This window comes from Chinchilla lanigera, unplaced genomic scaffold (assembly GCF_000276665.1).
Source record: "Chinchilla lanigera isolate Chin_1 unplaced genomic scaffold, ChiLan1.0 scaffold00043, whole genome shotgun sequence".
NCBI classification, from domain to species: Eukaryota; Metazoa; Chordata; class Mammalia; order Rodentia; family Chinchillidae; genus Chinchilla; species Chinchilla lanigera.
In genome coordinates, this window is record NW_004955444.1 from 487023 (window position 1) to 505626 (window position 18604).

An 18604-nucleotide genomic window follows, 5' to 3' on the forward strand; every position below is an offset into this window, starting at 1 on the left:
CGGAGCGCAGCCCCCGCGGAGACGGGCCGCCTGCGTCGGTGAGTTGTCTGCAGTTTCTGAAGTTGGAGGGAGCTGCGGGACGGAGGGCGGCTTCTGCGGTCTCCGCGCCGTGGGAACCGGGAGGTGGCATCTCTGGTCGCGGGCGGCAGCTTGCGGGAGGAGTGCCGGGCAGGAGCGGGCGCGGCGCGGAGAGGAGGCTGGCGTCCGAGCTGCCGGCCCCAGCCCGGCCGTGCCCGTGGGCGGTGCGGGGCGGACAGGTGGCCCCGGGGCTTTTCGCCCGCTGCTCGCTGCGCTCTGAGCTCCTTGCCCCCGTGTCTGCGTGTGAGTGCGGGAGGGGCCCAGGCTCTTGTCACCTCCGTGCTAAGTCCTCAGCGAAGGGACTCCTCCCCTGGTACCCTTGGGTGGCCAGCACTTCGACGAATCTTTAGGCAAGGAAACCGAGCCTTTCCTTCTGAGGCCTGCAGGCTTCCCGCGCATCCCGCTTTACCCTGTAAGCCCTAGGCAGAAGTTGCCAGTTTTCGCATAATTGGAGCCTCGTTCTGTAGGGGAAAAAAACAATTTATATGTCAGCCCAGTATTTTGCACTCAGAGGCATATAAAATGTAAAAAAAAAAAACGCACAGTGCATGCGATTTTACGCACTTTAAGAATGTGAGCAAGTCTCAGAAACAGAATTCAGAGGATGGTGCTTGGGTTTCATGCTGGCCGTCCTGCGCCGCTTATGTAAGCCTCCCTCCCGGCTGGGTAACTTCGCTTCTCTGCAGTGGCTGCAGCTGTGGCTCTCCATGCCGTTTGTTTAAAGTCCAGCTTCAACAGTGTTTAATGAGAACGCTGACGTGATATAGCGGCCTGTAGTCAGAAGCGGTGCACTCTTCAAATTGGAGGGCCTCCTGCTAATAGCGAGCAGGGGAGGAAGAACCCAGTATATTTTTCAAGGCAGCTCCAGGAATTAGACACATAAATCATGTTTTAAAATAGCACACATTGTGCAGGGAGCGTGCGGAGGACCCCGTTTGAACACATCCCCTTTGTTTTAGGGAAAGTGGAAATTGTTCATCCCAGACAGTTGTTGAGTCTGGAAGTTAAGTGTGCTGATGGGCTTAATTATCTTAATAAACACAGAGCATGATTTATAGGTGGCTGCAGTGTCCTACTTTGAAGGATAGACATCTTTAACCTTTCTTTCTCAGCTGTCCCCCTAGAGATTCCTTTTAGGCAGAGCAGTAGATTATCATTATTGATGTTTGATACTGGAGTTGATTAAATTTGTAAAAGGAATACTTTGAAATACCATACAGCACTGCTGCGTGGTTGATAGACAATGAATATTAAAAATAAGAGGAATGGAGTGTTTGGCATAGAAGGTCATTAGGTTAACAAAATAGATCCCGTTAAAATGCCATATATATGTGTGTGTGTATGTGTATATATATATATACATATATATATACACATATATATACACACATATATATATGAATATGAGAAAGCGATACATGAGTAAATATATGCAGAGTAAATTCGGACTTGAAATAATTGTTTAAGCCAAATTCGGGGGTGTGTATTTATGTTAAGATTTATTTAGGTAATATTTAGAGGGAGGTACACTTATTTGTAGTATTCCAGCAAGCGAAACGAGATGGATACCGTATTTAAAACGCCTTTCTAAGCAAATGCGGAAAGCCTTACGGCCGAAATTGAAAACGGAGCACACTGCAGTTTGTGAGCGCAGCCGTCCAGGGCTTCTCTCTAGCAGACTTGGCAGCACGGACTCTCAAACCGCTGGCTCAGTAAGCTCTCTTGCCTTGTGGTTAGGAGTATATGTAACCTATGGAGCTGGCCCGCTGAGTCTGGTACCATCTGTTGGAATGTGGGGAATTTACCTAATCTCTGCCTCAGTGTCTCCGTCTGTAAAATGGGGTGAACAGTGGTGAGGATGAAATGAGTTCATAGATTTGAAGCTATTGAGCTATTGTCTGGCCTGTTAAGCTTGATCTGGGTCGTATTACTGTTGTTATGGAAGAAAATGCATCGTTGCACACTGTGGCTATCAAACAGCTGCTGGAGCAGGCCAACATATAAATGTTTATTGGGCACCTCTGGAGCCGCACACACCAGCTGGTGTTTGACTTGGTGTCTCACTCAGTTTCTCGTGGAAGGCCTTTGAGGTAGGTAGCTTCATCTCCACCTCAGAGATGAGAAAATTAAAGATGAACAGGATCAAATAGTAGGACCTGGATCTGGCATTTTAATCCAGTCCTGTCTGTTTGAAACTGTTTGACCCTGCTGCCTCAGCTTGCAAACAAGATAGGTGCATCGTTGTCCTCAGCTTACGGATGGGGAAGTTTAAGCTTAAGGATTAAAGCATACAGAACGCTTCAGCACACGCAACACATTTCTCCACGACTGGGAGCTACTATTATTGCTGCATACCTTGCTCCTTTTGAGCAGTAGGCGTGCAGGGAGGTGAGGTGAGTCTTGCAATTAGAAGTGGACTCTTGCCTTTTTTCTTCCCTGTTCACTGATTCAGAGTCAAAGGAGAAAAGTTGGTACGATGTTACAGTTTACGCTGGAGATCGGGGCCCTTCACTTTGTCTCCTGTCTGCATGTGCGGCCGCAGCAATCCTCTTGGTCCACTAAACCGCCACAGGCAGCACCCATTAGCCCACACACAGCACGTGGACTCAGTCCCGGCTGGAGAGCTCTCCTTGGGCGGAGAGAGGACCCTTATGCTTTGCCTCACACTGTATGTTCAGAAGTGGAAATAATTTCTCCTTCACAGTAAAGAAGCACACGTGCTTCCCTTAGGCCTTGGTAGCAGTGTCACAGGAAGCCGTTTGAGGGCTTCTGTGTGAGTCTAGAGTTTGAGAGTGACTGAGATGGAGAAGCCATGACACTTTTCTGGCTTTCTTCAGTTATCACCCAAATACTAGATAGTGCTCTGGCCCTTGGTGAACCTTTATGTTCTAGATATTAAAATCTAACTGCTATATAAAGCACATAGGCAGTTGACCACTCACAGATGGAACCTCTTAGCTAACGTATCTGTCACTGAAAGGTCTTCATGCAGTGTTCAATACTGGCTTTTTTTTTTCATCAAAACCCCCCTGGAGTGAGCTTCAGTAGGCTGCCTCTGTGTGCCTGGGGCCACCACACCACAGTTGCAGTGTGCCAGCGGGGCCCTTGCCATCAAGTGAGTCATCTCTCATCTCTCTGAAATACCTTCTGCTCCAGTTTTAGCCTCCCTTTCAGAGAACAGATACTCCTTTTGGCTCAAGCCAACAGCTATATTTCAAATGTTCCTCTAGTCTGGGTTTTTCGATAGTGAACGTCTCCCCTGGGTGCTTCTGGGACTTAAGCTAACCGCATGACTTACTATCAGCTAATTCTTCAGAATTTACATATACAGTAGTTGTTTTATTTTCTGTCTGTTGCCTGTTCCATGGCTCATCTGTGGCCATGTTTAAACCTGCAAATAACTTTTTTTTCTGGCATCCAACTCTGTTTTGCCACCGGAAGATACATGAACAACAAACTCAAACTAATTTTAATATGGATCTAAGTGAATGAAGATCAGTGCCTGTCCCCAGTCAGATCTACTCTGAATTTTCACCTTGTGGAGCTGGAAGCCAGTATTTCTAGGGCTCTTAACCTCATGCATTCTGAGAGAAGGGGCAGCTGTATATGCTCCTGGTGTATAAGCAGAAAGTTCCTGTGCTATGTGGCAGAGACTGCCCAGGCCCAGTCGTTCCCGAGTTCGTGGGCATCGGGTGGGTGTGAAGGGAAGGCAGCGATGAGCATGATGTGTCTGATGGCATTTCTAGTCCTTGTTGGTTTTTCCTTCTGATAAGAATTGGGATGAACAGCTGACAGGGAGCACTCACCAGGTTCTACTAGGTGCCGTGCCAAGAACATGACGTACCGTGTTTCCCTTACTCTTCACAATGACTTTGCATGGTGGTTGTCTCATTACCGAGGCCTAGAAAGGTGAGGGCATTTCTGCAGTCACATTCGTAAGTTCTGTAGTACAGTGGAGCCCAGGGCTTCTTGAGGCCCGGTTCTCCTTACAGAATATTCTACTGCCTCCAGCTGTTGAGCATTCATGATAGTTCAGCTATATTGCATAAATGTACTATATTATGCTTTCAGAGCCTTCTGGCCCACAGCTGGCAGCTGGAGTTGACTGCACAAGAAGTATCATCTTCATATCTCTGTAGAGGAGGAGTTTAAGCTTCCTTCATGCAAGAGCTGAAAAAAGAAAACCACATGTTCGCTTTGAAATAGGAAACATGAAGCCTGGTGTGGAACCCGGTGGAGAAGCATGATCACTTTATCAGGGTGTGGGGTCAGATGCTTGCACGGCTGTCATTAAAGAAAAGAGACTTGGAGAGACCTGAGATTTTTCTCAGGTTTGTTTTGTATATGTCTATTTTTTAAAATCAGCAATAAATTGTCATGAGAATGCTACATTTCTACAACAGTATTATCTGTCATTTACATGGAGACTATGATATTTACAGAAAAAGCACACGTATGTCCAAACAAGTGAGACTCAGTCTTCCATGTTGGTGTTGTAGCCTTTTGTCTCCAATCCAAAAGGAGAGCAAAACAGCATAATTTAAAGCCATCTTGTAATATTTTCAGAACCCTTACCCTGAGCCCTGCCTCTATCTTTTTCATGATTTCCCACTGGAACCAACATTTTTGTTCCGTAAATTCTTCACATCCCCCGAAGTTTGCATTATAAAAAACTATTATTGTTACAGTATTTTAACATATTGTCCATATGTCCTCTACTCCTATCCTTGATGTTATAGGATTGTACAGTTTTCAAAGCTGTAATTAAAAACTTATTTTAAAACTCAGTTTTATAAATGTAGACTATTTATTACAGAGAGCAGAGAAATGTAGCTTGACTGGGGTCTTTTACTTAAAATATAGAGTACTTGAAACTCCACAAAATTTGTGGACCTGGCAAGTAAAAAGCATTTTTAAATTGGTCACTGGCAGCTTCATACCTTCCTCTCCAATGTCAAGTTTTTTAACTGACCCAGTCCATATATATATATATCATATCATATCCTGTTATGTATTCATTTGCAAGTGATCAACTTCACTTGATTTTTTCAAAGTACCAAAAGTGCCACTCAATCAGCATTGAAGTCTTCTATGTTTAGTTAGAGAGCCTCAGGGCTACATGTATAAGTTTTCATGTGAATTTATTCTCTGAAGGAAGAAGGGCAACCAGATCACGCCTCAGGCATGTTGTGTTGCTGCATTTGTGATTGTGTCCATTACTGTTAATGTCACTTCCACCCACTTGGCCCTTTACCCAAACCATACCCGTTGCCCCATCGCACCCGTGGTGGTCAAACATTTTGAAGCTCTTGGGAAACTTTAGTATTGAAGCAATAAACCTGTGCAGCACAATTACTTTGTTTTTGAAACAGGGTCGCACTAAGTTCCTCAGGCTGGCCTCAAATTGTTGAGCTCAAGTAATCCTCCTAGCTCAGCCTCTTGAGCAGTTGAGTCTACTTGCACACACCTGTGGACCTGGCAATAACTGTTTTAATTAAAAAATAAAAGCCTGTCTCTAACACAGTTATACACAAGAAAACCACACTCCCTGCACCCAGGACCTAAGAATTGCAACCAGAGCAACCTTACTATTATTTCTTACCTGATACCAAAGGAGAGTTGTGAATCTCTAATTCACAAATAATAAATCGCTGGCAGCTTGGCTGTAATGAGTCAAATTTAGTTGGGTGATATTTATTCATGTGTACATTTGCCAGATGTATGTGGATAGGACACCAGGCACTTTTAGTGATGAGACCTCGTAAAAACTTCCCTCTCTGTGCAGCTTCAAGAATCTCTGTCTCATGACAGAAGGAAGTGCTGGCAGCAGTGTAACCAGTGCATGACAGGCTGGGCTCTGTGGGTACCTGACTTCAGGAGTGGGGCCTCCCCACAGGAAGAAGGTCTTGGTGTGAGTCGGGAAGAAAAAGCAGGGCACCATGAGGTTGAGGCTAGAAGAGACCTCTGAGAGAGAGAACGGGGCCGTGTTTTGTAGAGAAGCTGGTAGTCAGAGAGGTTAGGAGTCATTGGTGCGGTGGGTGAGGCTGAGCCTCTTTAGGAAGCATCTTACAACCATGTCCAGCTGTGCAGATTTTCTGATCACTTTGGGTCTTTTAAAGAATAACTACTTCGAGTGTGTTGTAGAAATGGGTGGGGAAGGGGGCAGATCAGGGCAGCCACAGAAAACAGCTGTTGAATCATAGTGCAGATCTGAAGTCCATATCCATCTGACTGGGTGGTACAACGGGGAGGCAGACAAGAGAGGAGGGGATGGTGATTTTGAGAATGACTTCCGGGTGTCTGGCTCCAGTAATTGAATCGACAGAGGTGCGACTGGTGATGACTGAACACAGAGCATGGGGGGAAGGACAGGTTGTGAGGCACTGGAGGGACCCCTGGGGCTGGTGGTTCCCTTGACAGTTGGATAGCCTGCAGTTCTAGATTTCAGCACAGAGGCTGAGCTGCAGAAATGGGTTTGCAAGTCCGCTACGTACTTGAAATTGTTGAGGGTGCGCCTGCCTGGGAGAATGTGTGAAGTAAGAAAAGATGAAGCCCAGGTGACATGCGGAAGAAGAGGAGTCAGCGTAGTAAGATTGAGTGAGGGAAGTTTTGACAAGTGCTGGAATGTGAAGTGGCAGAAGCCAGAGGCAGCGCAGAAGGAGGTGCTTCACTGAATGGGATCGAAGTGACGAGAGAAACAGAAGAAAAATCAGAGAGCAGAGAGAGAGGTCTGACTGTTGCGTGGCTTGTATTTCCACAGATAGTGGTGCCTGTTTCTCTAGTAGCTTTCAGTTGCTGCCAGTAATCATTAAGACCTACTATTTGGAAAGTGGGTGGGGATGAAATTCAGGGAAAGAAATAAAATGGCAAATGAAGAGTGATCCTGGATCTCAAAATGCTTTTAGGGTAGACTTGTCATTTCTTGTTTCTCTCTTCCGTTCATTTTTCCCCCACCTTCACAACAGCAAAACAAGCAGTAGCAACAGTGGGAAAAATACAAGAATCCCTTTCGTGCGGTGTAGTGGGCTAGTTCTCCAAAGCAGTCACATCTCTTGGATCTGTGAATGAGTGTAGTTGAGAGGGACAGTGATACGTGACATATCAGTTAACAGTTTACAAAAACTAAGCTTTTATCAAGACCATGGAGTCTTTAGAGGGTTTAGATGTTTGGACCAATCTTTAATAGTTGATTAATGCATCTTTTGGGACATTGGATTATTTGGGGTATGCTGAATACAATATCAAGCATAACTCTCTCTTGATTTTTAAGAATGGCTTTATTGTGTTATTGACAAACTGGAGTGTGTGGGAATGAAGGAAATAATTGTGGTGTGTTTTAGTTGCTATCATGCATTTCAATCTTCAAATGTTTTGTCCTTTAATTTTGACCTAAGAGTAGAATTACTTCCATACTGAGATGACAAAACTGAGATACGAGGGTCAGATGATTGAGTGGAGATAACAGCTAGCACAATCAAAGTAGTAGAAACCATAGGACACAAACAAGGTGTCTGACCTCAAATTCTGGGTTCAAACCATTTTATCAGTTTGATTGACTACTAGTGTAAAACTATGGAGTGGGATATTTAAGAGCTTATTTTTACTAGTCTGCTCATAGTACCAACAGTAGAAATTCTGTTGGCCACAATCTCTATATTTAATGGGCCACAAGTTATTTATGCAATAATATGTGATTAGAGTGGGGAACATGTGTAAATACAACGTTGTTTCTCTGGTGTGAGAAACCAAAAGTGTAAATAAGGATCAAAATGTATAATAGGGGGCTGGGGATTTAGCTCAGCGGCAAAAGCGCTTGCCTGGCAAGCGCAAGGTCGTGAGTTCGGTTCTCGGTACCGGAGAAAAACCAAAAAAAAAAAAAAAAATGTATAATAGGTATTGTGGAATAGGAAGAAAATGCTCAAATGGGGAGGGGAACAAGGAAGGGGAGGAACAAGGGAAACGTTGAAGGAAAACATGGAAACAAAGCTTTTGTAAATGGGGAGGGGAGGAGGGGTTGAAGGCAGAGGAGAGGAATGGGGAAAAAAGTTGTATCATGTACAGATATAAATTCTCTATGATGAATGTGATCATCATGTATATCTAAAGTGTACCAATAAAATCTGCTTGAAAAAAAGGTTATTCTGCCCAAGGAGCGGCTGGTAGGATTTAACATGGGTCTCAGCTGTGTCCCAGAAAGCCACAGAGAGGAGGCCCCAAGAAACCAACATCGCTAATGCTCTAAGGTGCTACAGAGCTTGGGCAGTCACAGCCTCTTCTGTACTGTATCCATTTCATAAAATCCGATAAATCCTACTTACAGAATATAAATAAATAAATAAATGTGGGGAAAAGCTATTTTTTCACAAAGTGAACATTTTCTATTATCTATTGTTGATGCTCATTTTTTAATAAAGCATCTGAATATAAAATATAAGGTTTCAAGATTTTAAACTGTCGAATGATTCAGGTTCTATTTGTGATACAATAGAAATTTATTTTTTAGCTGTTGCACTGGCTATTATGTGTGAGAAGCATTATGTGTGTGCAAGGATATAAGATAAAAATTAGCTAAATTAAATTTAAACTGTTGGTTTTCCTTTTATAATATTCTTGAATTCTCCAAATGTTAAATGATGTAGCTTGCTTTGTCTGGTCAAAGTGGCTATTATGTTACCCATTTTATGCCAGTCTTAAAGCATTTGTCTTTCTCAGAAGTGGTGTAAAATTATGCAGAATAAATCTAAAGAATTTAGTTTCACAATTTATATTTTGGCTCTTGATAGTCTAAAATTTTAGTTTCCCTAATTTTGTGATTATCAAGGCAGATTTTAGCTTTAATGCATTGCAATTTTAGAAGTGGTATGGTCATTGGAAAAGTTTGTTGTGCCATATTTTTTAATTCACAAAAATATTCAGGAACCTTGTAAATGGCAATTTCCAGATGAAAGCAATTTCTAGCAAGTAGCAAAAGGCTGGTGCCAGTGCTTATCCTTAAATCTCAATTTCAAGCTTCATGGTGCCAATTTTACATTTCAGCTTCAGTAGGAAAAGTTGAATGCAAAGAGGCTTATGCATTTGTGACATTCAGGGGATTGGTCTCTTGCGAATGCTGATTTTTTAGAGTAACAATACATTCATAAATTTTTAAAAGTTTTATAAAATGTATGGCAACTACCTTAGTTCTGGTAATTATGATTTGAAAATGCCCTTGCTATTGCAGAAGCCTTAGTACTGTGAAGTTGAGAAATCATAATACAGGCATGTGAGATTTAAATAACAATATAAAATAGTATAGTATTTTATATGTGATTTTATTGCACTTTATAGTGATATATTAGGAAACTCAAATGAAGTAAAATGAAGATTAATTTGGCCATTTCATGCCTCATGTGTTCCAATTTCATCCAAATGCAAATATGATAATCCAAGACATAGAATTAGATTTTCTGTTCAGGTGATTTGGCACTGCTGTATTTATTACTACTTTACCAAGATGAGCAGTTAAGTTGCCTTTCTTACTAATCTTTGCGTGAGTATATATTTTAATATTATGTACTAGGAGTTTTCATTTCCTAAATTTTCTTTACCTTGTTTCCTTATTCCTATTTAATTTTATTCAGACAATTTTATGTTCATGCATATCTCACATAATGGAACATGTCTAAATTAGTAATCTAATTTGAATACTGTAATTATGTGTACAGTTTGAGTTTGAATAGAGTGCTTTTGTATATTATGTGTGTTCTTTCTCTCAATAGATTTAAGAATTACATGCATTGTATTTCAAAGTCCTAAACGTGTTTATGTGTGCCAGGAGGTACATAGAGAAAGATATAAATATTTCTGTGAACATATTTTGAAAAGATATGCTTCCGATTCGCATGTTGGGAATTGACAACTATGTACAGCAGTTTTTCCTTTCATGTAAGAGATTGTTAAAAATACAAAAGTGACTGAAAACCAGAATTATGTCCCTTGAAATAGCTGAATTATTACTACTGAGGATACACAGTACTCCTTTGGTTCGCTGAATAAAAGACAAAGGTGCTTTAAAGTAACTAAAGTACTATCATGATGTCTCATAAATGTTTGTACATAATTGGTATAGAGTATTGGTTAAGAATATTTTTTGTTTGCTTTATTATGTTGGTCACTTTATTATATTGGTCAAAATGTACATCTTGAACTTGAAACTTAGCATAAAACGTTCAGTGTCTCCAAAGTAGAATCGCAGCCAGAACGGTTGGAGACTTATTAAAAGGGTACAATATGGGTAACAGTTATCAAACTTTGCGCTGGGATGTTTGGAATGTATTGTTACGCTGTGGTCTATAGTTGAGAAAAATAAAACCGATGGATTAAATTTGCTCTTAATTTAATGGTTTCTCTCTGTAGTTCTTAACCTTTCCAACTGGCTGAGTTATTTGCTAATCGTAGCACGCCAAGACCTGAATTATTGTAGATATTTCCTTTTAATACATATTCAATAGCATTTTCAAAATTGTTCTCCTAGATACAATTCACAATAAACAGCCAGTGCTGGTAATGAGCATACTTTTTTCAAACTGTTTATTGCCACAGGCCTCTTGGCACTTGGGCCTTTCTCTTGCAGATTTTAATAGATCCACATATCCCGAAAATGGTCAGCCCCATGGACTGGGATAACCCTTCTACATCTCCACAGTTACGTGGAGAATAAAAAAGAATTTCTCCCCATAATATGCCAGAGCTTGTGACCAGAGAATCGTCATTCGCTAGTGATATGCTTTTTATGTTCTGCAGTGCACGAAACAGCTCTCCATGGTGAAGGATTTTCTGGTCCACAATGTCTCTAGTGCTGCTGACTACAGACATCTAGAAAATGGAGAATGTCTGTTTAATTTGCTTTATATTTTTCATGCAAATGGAAATGTGATAGATGTTTCTGGTGAAGAAATCATTATCTTCAATATAATTACTTATTGAACACTTACTAGTTTGTGAGAGTAAATACGTGGAGGCTGTGACACAGCCCTTGCCCTCAGGAGTTGACACTTTCTTTGCAAGAATGATTGGTAAATAAAATACTGCTGTTCTCTGTGATGCATCCTGTTACTAGAGGGATGCATGACATGTCAAAATAGAATAATTTATGAGGGAGTTTCATGCTCTCCATCTAGATGGGATATCAATCATTTGTAGGTAAAATTTCTCATTTTTCCCTTGATAATCAAGAATAGATAGATCCCACTTACTGTCTGCATCTCTTCCAATTTTATTTCTTTGAAAGGTCAAGAAAGGAGAGGTATTGATACGAGTGTTGCTTTGTAAATTTAAGATTTTTATTTTTTAAATATCTTCATTGAAGTATAAGTCATACACCGTGAAAGTCTCCTGTGTGAAGTGTATAATTCCCTGACGTTTGTTGACGTATAGAACTGGGGAACAGTCACGGCAGTTCAGTTCCAGGACTTCACCCCAGCACGATCCCTTGTGCTTTTCTGCAGTCAGCCCTCATTCCAGTCAGCCTCAGGCAACCTCCGTCCTTTCCATCTTCTTTCTTTGTCCCTCTCTCTCTCTTTCTTCCTTTTTATGTACATTTGCCTTGCAGCAGCCTCTGGATGCTTCACTTGGGGTATTCAGTTTTACCAGCAGCACTGTAGTTTGATACCTTGTTTTTCAAGGTCAGCATCACACTTTTATTTTTTATCTTACCTGCAGCATACACATGCTAATACTGCAGGCTTGGGTAAACTTAAAGTGAAAAATGTGGCAAAGGAGAATATAAGCGTATGTTTAATACAGCATACATCCCGTTAAAGAGTGGATGGTGTGTGTTTTTCCTGCTTTGTTCCCTGTGCCGGTGGTGACACTCTCTCTGATACCCTTCTTACTCACTGAATCTGTCTACTAAACTAGTGTAGAAATCATTGAAAAAGAACAGCAAATACGTGCATGGTGTGGGAAAACTACAAATGAATCAGTCTGGGGGCTGGGGATTTAGCTCAGCAGCACAGCGCCTGCCTGGCAAATGCAAGGTCGTGAGTTCGATTCCTGGTACCGGAAAAAAACAAAAAACAAACAAACAAATGAATCAGTCTGAACTCACCTGTCAGAGAGAGTTGTATACAGGCCAACCATCCTTAGGCCAACTGTTTTTTAGACTCTACTATTTAGAAAGATAATGCAATTCATATATTGTGTCAGTGTCTGGAAAACACACGGTCCTCTTAGTAGCAAAAAAAAGTGAATGATTATGCCCACTTAGTTGTACAGAGGAAATCTAGGTAACTACCTATCTAGTAAAGACAGTTTTGGAGCAGGTTCATGTAGTAGCAAAATAACAGTCTCAGGTTTCAAAAATTTTTGCATTTCAAAATTGTGGGTAAAGGTTTGTGAGAGTCTCAGTGTATCCTGGAATATCAATTTCAGTGAATTACTCTATCCTTTTTCAGGTCCCCCATCCTACCCCCTCTGCCAAACACACACTTTTTGTCATTTAGCCAGGGATGTACCTTTCTTTTTTCCATGTTAACTGCCCATCAGGCTTGACAGAATGCCAGATCTGCTGGTCAGTTGGTGGGTGCAGGCTAACAATGACCATGTTGTGGCCAGCCAGGTTTATGTTTTGTGGCTTCACCTCCCTGCTGTACGCCTGGAATGTAGCCATGTTCATTGACTTCAGGGTCAGGGACCCGAAGGAATAAGACAGTTTCACTGGGTCAAAAAGTATGCATGGCAAAAAGTCTAATGATGGCAATTCCGATTGTGATTTCAGGTATCAGCAGACTTGTGCTTGGTGGTCTTACACCCATCACATAATGTTGGGCCAGGAAAGTAGGCAGCTATAGAATGATGAAAGGGAAGAGACTCTATTAGGAGAAATTCTTTTGAAAGTAAAGAAAGATAAGGACATGATGAAAACTAGGTGGATTTCTAGTGAACTTACGACTCAGAAGCAGGACACTAGTTCAAGGACAACACTGAAGATACTGCCAGTTGTTAAATTCTGCATCATCATTCAAAATAATGTCTAATAATACTTAGCAAGCCTTATGCACCTTTTAACTATCAATTTGTCATCTGTGTTTTCAGATTCCAATGGCAATACTCAGAAAACTGTACCTTTCTAGCAGTGCACCCTAAGTGGCTTTCTGTGGCCTTTCTGTAGACCCATTATGAATGTGACTGAATACTTTGACCAGTATGTAAAAAATGCTGAAGTGAATATGTATGCTCTCATGGCAGTGATACTTAGGCAGAATGAACTACAGATTGTAGGTCCCACTTCTGAATACAGGGACTCTCTTTTTATAAGTTAGAGGAGAGAACTGGGTGTAGTGTTGCATTAGCATCAGAGATGCTTAAAGGAACATCCAAGAATGTTGCCTTCTGGGGTGTCAGGAACATTGTCAAGGCAGTAAGTAATAAGTTACCAAAAGGAATGTGATGCCGAAGGTGAACAGAGGGAGTGAGGTTTGTGATTCTGCATGTCTTTATAAGGCCCGGTGTACTTGAGACTGACGTGCATCTACTTGTTATTTTTCTTAAATTCGTAATTGCTTCAAGTGTGCCAACAAAATATCTGTCTGAAAGTCATCATCAATACAAAGAAAGGTGGAATCATTGCCCTTTGGCTGTGGAACTGCGAGCCCCGCCTTTTCTCCTGGTGGAGTTTGTTCCTGGGTCTCTGTACAGCTGCTTCCCATCCCAGTGTTGGTCGGTGGTCTCTGCTCAGGCCCGCAACCTTTCCCAAGTGGCATTTTCTCTCCTACATGCCGCCTTTAAGAACTGAACTTGCTCTGCGCCCTTGATGTTGCACCTGCCTTCTCTTGCCAGGCGTCCTCCTCAGTTTGCACACGTTTCTTCTTGTGAGCACATTTCCTGTTGCTGAGACGCTGACAGCCCACACAGGAGCCTTACCTCCTCCTGAGGTGCTGTATTCCTCATTCCAGTACCCCCAGCACCACCCTGCCCCGCTGTGAGGGCAGGCTCTTTAGGGTGCTGGCTCTCCATGCTGGCTGCACCTTGGCATCACTGGGGAGATGGAACCTCTATTGATACCCGCCCCGCCTCTAATTCTGATTAAAGTGTGCTAGGGTGGAGCCTGGGGCCCGCGTGGGTTCTGAAAGCTCCCTGAGGATGCTGGGAGTTTAGAGCGTGAAATACCTTTGTGCTGGAAGTGAGGAGAGCCACTGAGGAAGGAGTGGCAGGGAATTTGGAAAAGGACGGAGGGATATTTGTAAAAAGCACTTCCTCATTTCTCCTGTCAGTTTCAAGTTCAGCTCATGAGAGTGGGTCCTAGTAAGTGGCATCTGTGCCCACCAGGCCTGGCAGGCATGACTTCCCCTTTGGGCTTGTGTCCCAGGCAGTCACGTGACCATAGTGGGCAAGAACCATTCTGGGTGAAGCCCATAGTTGTCTCCTCATTAGAGTGGCCACCGAGGTCCTGATTGACCTTCTGAGACTTCTGCCCTGTAACCTAGGATTTTTATTTTCCTTCGTAATGCTCTGTAAAGCAAAGCCGTGTGCCCTGCCCTCATCTGCTGTTGGTTCACTTGAAATTTTCTAGCCACAATGACGCTTGCCGAGGGAGCAGCTAAGTTCTCATCTAGATACCTCTCTTCACTTTTCACTTGTGAGAAAGATAGATGGCAGAGTCTTTGCTGGGAAGATACTTTACAGAATATAAGTCTTTTAAATTAGTGGGAGAGGGTAGGCCACTACCAAAATTGAATCGTTACTGGATTCTTCTGTTCTTAAATATTCCAAGTCCAGGGATGGATGGGGCTGGCGTTCTCTATAATTCTGTCTTTTATTTCGTTGCTGGGGCTTGAACCCAGGCCTCATGCATTCTAGACACTTTTGTAGAGTTTCTGTGGTCTGAACATATGTGAGTTTTCCAGAAAGCAGGTCATAGGGCCTTTGGATGTGCCCCATTGTCCCACATTTTCTGAAGGGGTTGAGAACAGTTGCAACGTGAGGAGTTCTGCAGTGCTCTTTGAACCCTGTGGCCTTATTATGAAGGAATATTTTTATTCCAAACACAAGAGTTTTACTATTTTTGTTAGTGAGTAGGAAATTCTAAGTGAGATAATTTTGATGTTAATAACAAGCATGCAAAGCTGTTTTAAGGAAATCTGATCTGAATATTATGCAGTGATTCAGTTGTATAAAAGTGTAAAGAAATGCTTAACTTTCCAATTTTATTTTTATAGGAATTATTTAATTTCAGGGCGTCTTTCATTTCATGGAGTCAGGTAATAAAAATTTTACTTCTGTGTCAGTTTCCCCTGAGCACAGATTACACAAAGCGAACAGTGCCCTGCAGTTGTCCTACTATATGGTAAGAAGTACAGCTTTCCTGTCAGCCCTCGTGCCTCCAGCGTGTGAACATTTTAAAGGATGGTCGTGGTGCCGGCCAGTAATTAATTAATCTGTTCCCCCATTAGGCCAGGTACCAGGATAGGTAGAAGATGTAGCAGCAAGCAAGCTATCCGTTCTTTTTCGTACTGGAAGGAAACAACCACATATATAGGGGCCTTTCAGCAGGTGTTAGGTTCTAGGCAGTGAATAAAATTACATGTATATGTCATTGGGAGTGAGTGGGCAGCTAGGGAGAGCTCTCCCCAAGAGGACATTTAACCAGAAGTAGGAACAAGGCACGCAGGACTGGGTGGAATTCCCATCAGCCTGGACAAAGCTGACCCAGCCAGTCAGAGGAGGCTAGAAGGGCAGGGGGTTGAAGATGGGTGCCTGTGCACGGAAGCAAAGAGCCTGTATACTGGACAGCTTCGTGTTTTAGAGCCACTGTGGTAGAAGCCCAGAAGATAACTGGAGCAAGAGTTATGGATGCCGGCGTTTCGTAGCTGGTGTAACAGGTACCCTGATGCCAAAATGCTGACTGTGGGCTCCTTCTGTCCTCTGTCCCAGCCCAGGTTGGGCCTCCTATCATAAGAGTACACCAGCCTTAATTCACTCATTAAAATGCTTGTTATGATGATTTCCGGGTCCAGTCTTCATATAATGACGTGAAGTGAGTCCCAAGACTTCGTTAGACCACCAAGTGACTCTGGCATAGAGAGTGCATGGACCAATCACGGAGAGACAGTATCTCTAAAGACTGCAGTGTTACTCTAGTACCCCAATGAATCCTCACAAAACCTCCACAATAGAAGCTCATTCTCCCCAGATTGCAGATTAGGAAGCAGGCTCAGGGTGATTAGGCATCTGTCCGAGGGTCTCACAGCCGGTGCATGTTATAGTTGGCCGAACCATTTGCCCCATTTTGTAGGTAGTTCTTCCTGTGTGAAAATAGTAACAGCCCTGAAAAATTCAGAAAACCTCTGCAAGTTAATATGTCTTATGAATAAGTGTGATCCATCTCTCCAATCCAGGACTCAGTTCATCCTGGGTGAGTAGGCCAGAAATGTTCATTTTTGTGAGCTTTTCTCTTTTCTGAGGAAAGTTTAATTTTGTTCCTCAAAGCTAGGATTTTAAGTCCTAGACAAAAATATATTGCAAAGAAGATATTTGAACTTTACAGGTCTCTCTGAATCTCTTTACCTCAAAGAAGTTGAGCGGGTTAAAGGGTAGCATATTTTTATCACCCATAGACCTAGAAACACAACCAAGAAGCATCACAGGAAAGTATCATGTGTTGAATTACTGTGAATCATTTATTTCTTAAGTGGCTCTTGAACCAAGAGTTGTGAAAATGATGTTGAAGAGGTTGCTGAGTGAAAAACATACTAATAATTAGAAATTTTGTTTAAAAGCTAGTTCAAAACACATTTGCCTCAATAAATTACGTGTCTGCTCCTATGTACATGTGTGAGGAAGATTTCGGCTTGGTTTGCTTCAGTGGACAGGACATCAAATGTATTTACCTGGAAGGTTTAATTTCATCACGTTTAGCTTGGCCTGACTTTTGGGAATGCGTCTGTCCTAGGGAATAGGTAGAGAGGAAGAATTGTGAAAAAGGGCAAGAAAAGGTCCTCCCAGGCCAACCCCAGCCCACACTGTGCGCTCTCTGTTGGGCCACAGAGGGGTCAGGAGAAGGTGGCAGTGAACTGTGCTGTCACCTCCCCAGCATGCCAGCCACCACTCCCGCAGGCTCCAGGTTGTGAACTGCCTGTGTCAGCATGAACTCAGCTTACATAAGATTGGCAGATGTGATGGAGAGGCTGTTCCTCCTCCGGAAGCCTAGCTCTTCTGTCTGCGGGTTGGCAGGGGAGAAGTGGGCTTTTTTGTTTACTGACCACAGGATGTTTTTCATAGTATACATTACTGTCTGACTGTTTCAGAATGTTAGATGATCGTTCTTAAGGTTGTTTTTATCAGCAACAATCAAATTCAGTTGCTACTGGCTGACTGTCCAGCAAGGGTGGTTTCTTACGTCCAGTTCCTGAGGGGCCATGGCATTGCTCAGTGTCTGTGCCCAGTCTCATTCCCATCGCTCAGGATGGGCTCAAGGCCACCTCTGGGGATACAGCACGCAAGACACGGCAGATCGTGTTGTGGAAATAACATGTCCTCCTCTGTGCCTACATTTGTATCTAAGTGAAAGAGGAGCTCAAGTGACAACCTTGAAAGGAAAGGAAAACTAAACGGTTACCTATCATTTCAAGAACAGTGGATCTGGCCGGGTGTGGTGGCGCATGCCTGTAATCCTAGCACTCGGGAGGCTGAGGCAGGAGGATTGTTGCGAGTTCAAGGCCAGCCTGGGCTACATAGTGAGACTCTGTCTCCAAAAGACCAAAAAAAAAAAAAAAAAAAGGAACAGTGGATCTGTACCAGGGAAAGACTTGCTTTATGGCTGTAGTGAATCATTTGAGTCTGATTACATAGATTGCCTATAAAGTCTGGAAATGTGAGAGGGAGAAAGAGATCATTCTAGAAGATATTATGTATTGTAAAGTAATACCAATATGTGATTTGTTAGGCATATTCACCTATTTCTAGATTTTATGACCATGCCCAGACCTTTAAAATAAATTGTGCTAAGTAGTATTCCCAGTAATTCACCCACTGAAGGTAGGATGTCTTACATGGAGCATGTTTGGGTTAGTTCTGTTTTTATACAGCTGGTTTTAATGATGCCTGTTGTAGTTAGGGGTTTTCAAGGAGAAAGTACAGGATACATAATTTATAGTCTTATTTTATAGTAGTCACCCAAAGAATTATACACAAAGAGAGTGCAAGAAATCTGTCCACACACTAAAGACCAGAAGAATCCATTTGAGGGCCTGCGTTCCACAGCAATGTCCTGCATGAGTCCAGCTGAGGACCTAGAGCTGATAACAATGCCCTCCCATGAGTCTAACTAGAGGCCTAGGGCCCATGACAATGTCTCATGCAGGCCTATTTCAAGGATCGGCACTAGCAAAGCCCAAAGGTCAGTGGTGGAAGCTAGAAAGTCTGTGCCAGTGGGATGAAGTATCTGTACTAGCAGGCTGAGGGATCTGCACTGGAGCCAGGAAGTGATGCTCAAAAGAACCAGAGCCCCCCTGAAAATTACCACAGCCATCCTCAGTAATAGTGAGGT

General features: G+C 42.6%; 1 protein-coding gene across 2 annotated transcripts in view; it reads left to right on the forward strand.

Annotated features, from left to right (window-relative positions):
- The first annotated feature begins 5 nt into the window (after nt 1–5).
- The window catches only part of Pag1 (phosphoprotein membrane anchor with glycosphingolipid microdomains 1), a 149413-nt gene continuing 130814 nt past the window's right edge, over nt 6–18604 (forward strand). For both annotated transcript variants that reach the window (XR_001235521.1, XM_005392057.2), the window contains exon 1: nt 6–38. The gene's annotated coding sequence lies outside the window, so the exon portion shown is untranslated. The remainder of the gene's footprint in view (nt 39–18604) is intronic.